The following is a 5,395-nucleotide window of genomic DNA, read 5'->3' as shown; positions in this document are numbered from 1 at the left end:
TATGGCACCATCCTGATTATCTTGACTTGATGCAGTACCTCACTTAGCCACACCCCCAAAGCATTTTGGCATATTGTTTCCCCCCCCAACATTCTAAACTAGCTACTGTTATTGATCCTCAATCTGATACCAACAACCCAACCCTGTGCAAATTAGTTGTGAACCCAAACAGGCAATTTAATCACTGATGCCTTCTAGAGATGTTTATGTTGACATAATCTCCTTGCTGATTGCGAGAGCATGTGCACTAACAATATAGAAAATTTATGAGTGAGCAATATAAACTTCTGCAAACAAGAAAGACCATGTCAACCAAAAGTCAAGGGTGGAATTTATAGCAAAAGTTCTGTAGTTATGTTTAATCCATAGTACTTTAAGCTCTGGACTTCGCTGTTAGATTCTAGATAATAATAACTGATCCCTTCTATATTTACATATACCAGGAAAGTAAAAACAAGCAAATTCTCTATCATCTCTGCTTGATGCTTATTGATAGCACTGACTTCTCAAGAGTCAAACCATATAACAGAGTTCAAAGACTTGAACCACATTATGAAATGATCAAAATGAAGGTATAATAATGCAATAGCTTATATTTATGTTGCAATATGTAATAGTACAATGTCTTCTACGCCAAGAATCCAAAACACGAGAAAATTAAGGGAGCTACATTAACCAAGAAGCCAATTTCAGGTATTTGTGTATTTGACTACCACTAAATCCTTAGCAACGAAATATTTCAAGGAAAGGCGAGTAGCCAATTCTTCTTTTGTTGCTTTGTGATGGGTACCCTCTCATTCCAAACCTAGGAAGTTCATTATCACCAAGTGAAGTGCAAAATTGCACAAAACAAAACCTGCAAATGCTCTTTCTGGAGGAAGATCCTTGAATCCCTTGTTTTCTTCGTTGACTTGCATCCGCAAACAAACTGCAAGCACAGCTGACCCCGTGCAAGATAGAACTCCTGAAAGAAAAGCATTGAAAGGAAATGATCCAACTATTGCCATGTAGACAACCTGCACAACTGCCGTGAGAACTGCGTAGACCACATACAGATCGATGATCTTCAACTTGGTAGGAGTTGTAGAGTATGCAGATCGAAGGGATGCAACGAGAACTTGTGCATCCTTAGCTGTTGAGGTTCCCATTTAACATTTTACATATAATGCAAGTTTTCAATTCTAATGCATTTCAAAGTACATATGATGGTACATACTACAGAACAATATGGATTTTGGACATAATAAGTCGATTTGAATTAGAATTGTCAAGTCAACCTAACTCATGTTTGACTTGGGAGTTGAGTCCTCATTGCGACTCAAATTGATGAGTTTGACTTAGGATCAAATCATATTTAGAATCAATTCGACTCTGCTTAATTTTCTCATAGAATGGAATTAGAAATAGTCTTTCACTTGTAGTCAAGGAGGATGGTGACACTTAAAAAAAAAAGAAGCAGGATACTTTTTCCTTATTGATGACCTGAGTTGCAGGTAAATTTGGGTTTCTAGCTGGACTAGAAGAGATATTATTTCAAACTTCCAAACCATTTGCCAGGTAACACTTTAATAGCTCTTTGTGTAATCAGCGATGGAAGGAACAATGTACATTGATTAAATGAGTAGAGCCATGACTCCATGGACCACCAATTGGCCTGACCACCCATTATGTCTTGATCTGAACATGTTATTGGCTCAATGTCAAACAACTTCCCTGAGACTATAAAATTAATCGACATTGGCATGATCTGTTCACTTCATGGCATCCAAATCGTCATAACTTATGGAAGATGAGCAAGAACATAAGTTATTGTTGACAGACACCCAAGAATTTTAGTGCCAGATTGAAAATTTTGGAAAGCTCCTCCTTTCCTGCTATATACATGCAATTCTTGCTATGACATTAGATACGTTGTTCCATTATTATGCTTCACTAATTGAGTGTTTCTGATGAAATTAATTATGTAGTTAATGGATATTTGCATTTTTAATATTTATGCTGGTTTCGCTATATTAGCTATGTCTTTAGTTGCCACTAAAAGCAATAATAAAATGGCAGAATTTTATGGATACATAGTTATAAAGTAATGGTGGTTCGTGATGAGTCCTGACATGGAGTAAGGTATACTTGCAAGTATGAAATTCCAGGAGAGTGTAAACGTATATTGAATATTCATTTTCTCAAGGGGGTTGCATGTGGAGTGGGTCTAACCCTTAATTACCCTGAATTAGCAAGTTGTTTCCGTGTTTACGGCAACTGTCCAACTGTGAAGCAATCAGTGCATGCACAATCAATTTACAGCACTAATCGTTTTTCACTGCTACCACAACCAATGACAGATGATAGCCACTTGTTTGACATTCTTTGTGGCTGAGACGCAAACACTCTGTTTCCATAGTTTAACTGCATATTATGGCACATATGCATTATAATAAAGGTTAGAATTTGTATGATTATCTCAGTGGTTGTTCAACACAGATATGTTTCATATATTTAATATATGAGCTTTCATGGGCCAAGACTTATCTGTTTTCCTTTGCTGTCTGCAACACACATATACAACAGCAATGAAAGTGCCCTAAGGTATGATTGTAAAACTCTTCTAGTTTGTCAGGATTTTGTCTTTGTATTATATTTGGCCAGATTGCAGATAAGATAAGATAAGTACATTAATGTCCACAAAATGATACATCCCGTGTGAATACAATGTGGGAGTGCAAAAGCAACTCCTAGGTAACACTGGAAGCAAGATAAAGAAAGCTAAAGAAAAGTACAACATAGATAAGTATTTAAGTATGCCAATCACTTGGTCTAACCAACACAAGTATATATATATCGCAGTATCATAGGTGTGGTGATACAAAGTGAAAGTTCAAGACTGGAAAACTGGATATTTCAATACAGAGATATATGAGTTCCACACATAATCCAATCAGTCCCAATCCTCTTTCATTCCATCTTAACTTACATTAATACATCCTTGATGTGTATACTGAATTCCGAAAGACAGTGGAGTCAAAGTGCAAAGTCCGACCTTGCTATAAGCTGCCCACCTCACTTGGACCTTTTTCAAAGAATGGTGTGGGTGACCTTGATGGGTGGAGCAAGGTCCCAACACTTGATCAACTTGGATTGTCGACCAAAGGTCAGGTAGGAAATTTTTATTATCATGTTATTTAGGTATAAAATAAAATTTCACTTACGAGGCTCAATAAATGGAAATAGTTATATATATATATATATATATATATATATATATCTATATATATATATATATATATATATATATATATATATATATATATATATATATATATATATATATATATATATATATTATTCTCTAATCAGATAAAATAAATTTATGGCCGAAAAGAAAATGAAGAGTTGCTGAATTTAAAAGTTACCTTAGTTTCAAACAAAATGGCTGCATTTTGCCATCCTTTTCATGACGTCAATAAATTGCCATTTCGTTGTTCCACTGCCAATCCTTTGGATTGAGGATAGTGAGATCCTCAATTGTTTTTTTTTTTAGTATAAACATTATTAGAAATTGGAAGAAAGGAAAAAATGAGTAGTACAAACCTTAGAGGAAAGCATGCAAAGGGATATAGGATATTTATTCCATGGCCATTTCTTGAAAATTTTAAATTTTCAAATAGAATTTGATTCTTTCAAAAGAAAGTCTATGTTGTATATGTTTTCCCCTCATCTTTTATTTTACTGGAATGATTTCAACTTTTATAAATATTTGCATATGCATGCATTTATTTCCTTTTGATACTATTAGTGATCAAGATCAAAAGAACCAACCTTGCAAAAGACAATTGTATTGTCATTTAGTGCAAGTGGCCGCATAAATCTATATGTTATCAATCCTATAACAACTGCCACAAGGATCCAAGAAAGACAAATGAAAAACATAGTTAATTGCAGCACACTAAGAAGGGAATCAACAACACAAGTCAGAAGATACCATAGCTATGCATTATTGTTCAAATTAGACCTTCTTTCCAAGAACAGTATGCATTAAGATTATGCCTTGGAATGCCAGAGTAGAGAATTTGAAATATATCAATTCAATTCAAGAATAATAGCATTCATGAACAGATAAATACTATCCATATAATTGATTAAGAGTCTAAGGGTTAAGCGAATATGTCAAAGAAACCATGCAATATCAAGAAAAGTAAAGTTAACAATAACGAGAGTTGTTCGAGGTAGTACAATGATAGAAATGGAATATCAGGGATCTAGTAGTGAAAATCCATCAAGGTGACACCTGAGAGCACACAGATATGTATATATCACTTGAGAATAAAAATCCATGATAGTATTGATAATGAGTAGTACAGACGTACCGACTCAAAAGTAGAGTACACCAAATCAAAACCCTAGGTTGGGACAATAAGATACACAGTGCTGACTTGAGAGATGTGATCTGAGAGCAAGGAAATCACCTGTATACAAAGCAACTCAATGAGAATCAAGACCTAGGTAGAAAAATCACGTGAGACCTAGAAAATTGGTACATTAAGGTGGTCATGGAGATTTGTAATATCCACTGAGTGATATTACTTGAATAGAATAAAAATGGATGGAAGGAAAATGCCTAGGAACAAGAAAATGAATCAACGATGGTCTTTCAAATATCAGAAATTATGAACATGCCTTGTATTAGACATGTGGAAATTGAAGCTCAGGTGTTAAAGAAAGTGTCTTCTAGGCAAAAATTAATGGGGCAACATGAGAGTTGGTGGAGACAATCCTGGAAGATGTCACTCTGTTGAGCGCTGGACTAAGCTTAAGAAGACCCGTCCTAAATCTCAACCTGGCAAAGATTCATAACCCAATTGATGTATGGTTGAGTTGATAAATGCTAAATATTTTTATCAATAGTTGTTTGATGTTGGTTGTAGAGATAGGGAAATAACTTAATCAAACGCTTTCAAGGAATATTTTATGTTAATTCTTATTTCTCTCCTGCATTGTATTATTTTCTTGTCAATGTTTGAAAGGATTGCTCATGTGGATAAAACACCACTGTTGGCCATGAAAAGATAAAACACTAAACCAAGAATGCCAAAGACCGCTTCATTATGCTACTATTTGTGAGGGGGAGGACAATGGTCCTTCTTTAAAGGAAAACAATGCTTATGCCTCATAGTTTATGCCCCTCACAGTGATATGACAAAAGAGAAAACGTATTGGTGCATGCAAAGCAAGCTTTCCTCAGCTTGCAAAAGATTAAAATTCTTTCAAAGACCCATCCAATTGTGCCATATTGTTGGGAAATCACAATTTTATGATAGTTGGAAACAAATTCTGATTTGAGGAACCGTTTAAAGATTTGGGATTTTAAAATGGAAGCTTATTTAGTTAATAAAAGACTAGT

At 34.8% G+C, this 5,395-nt stretch overlaps 1 pseudogene; it reads right to left on the bottom strand.

Annotated features, from left to right (window-relative positions):
• Positions 1-794: 794 nt before the first annotated feature.
• On the bottom strand, positions 795-1,148 carry LOC149146239 (dolichyl-diphosphooligosaccharide--protein glycosyltransferase subunit DAD1 pseudogene; annotated as a pseudogene).
• Between the last annotated feature and the right edge of the window lie 4,247 nt (positions 1,149-5,395).

This window comes from Pinus tabuliformis, chromosome X (assembly GCF_031772625.1).
Source record: "Pinus tabuliformis cultivar Carrire ecotype Pingquan chromosome X, CPIR1, whole genome shotgun sequence".
Lineage (NCBI taxonomy): Eukaryota > Viridiplantae > Streptophyta > Pinopsida > Pinales > Pinaceae > Pinus > Pinus tabuliformis.
The sequence above is the reverse complement of the archived record's forward strand: the minus strand, read 5'-3'. Positions and strand labels throughout refer to the sequence as shown.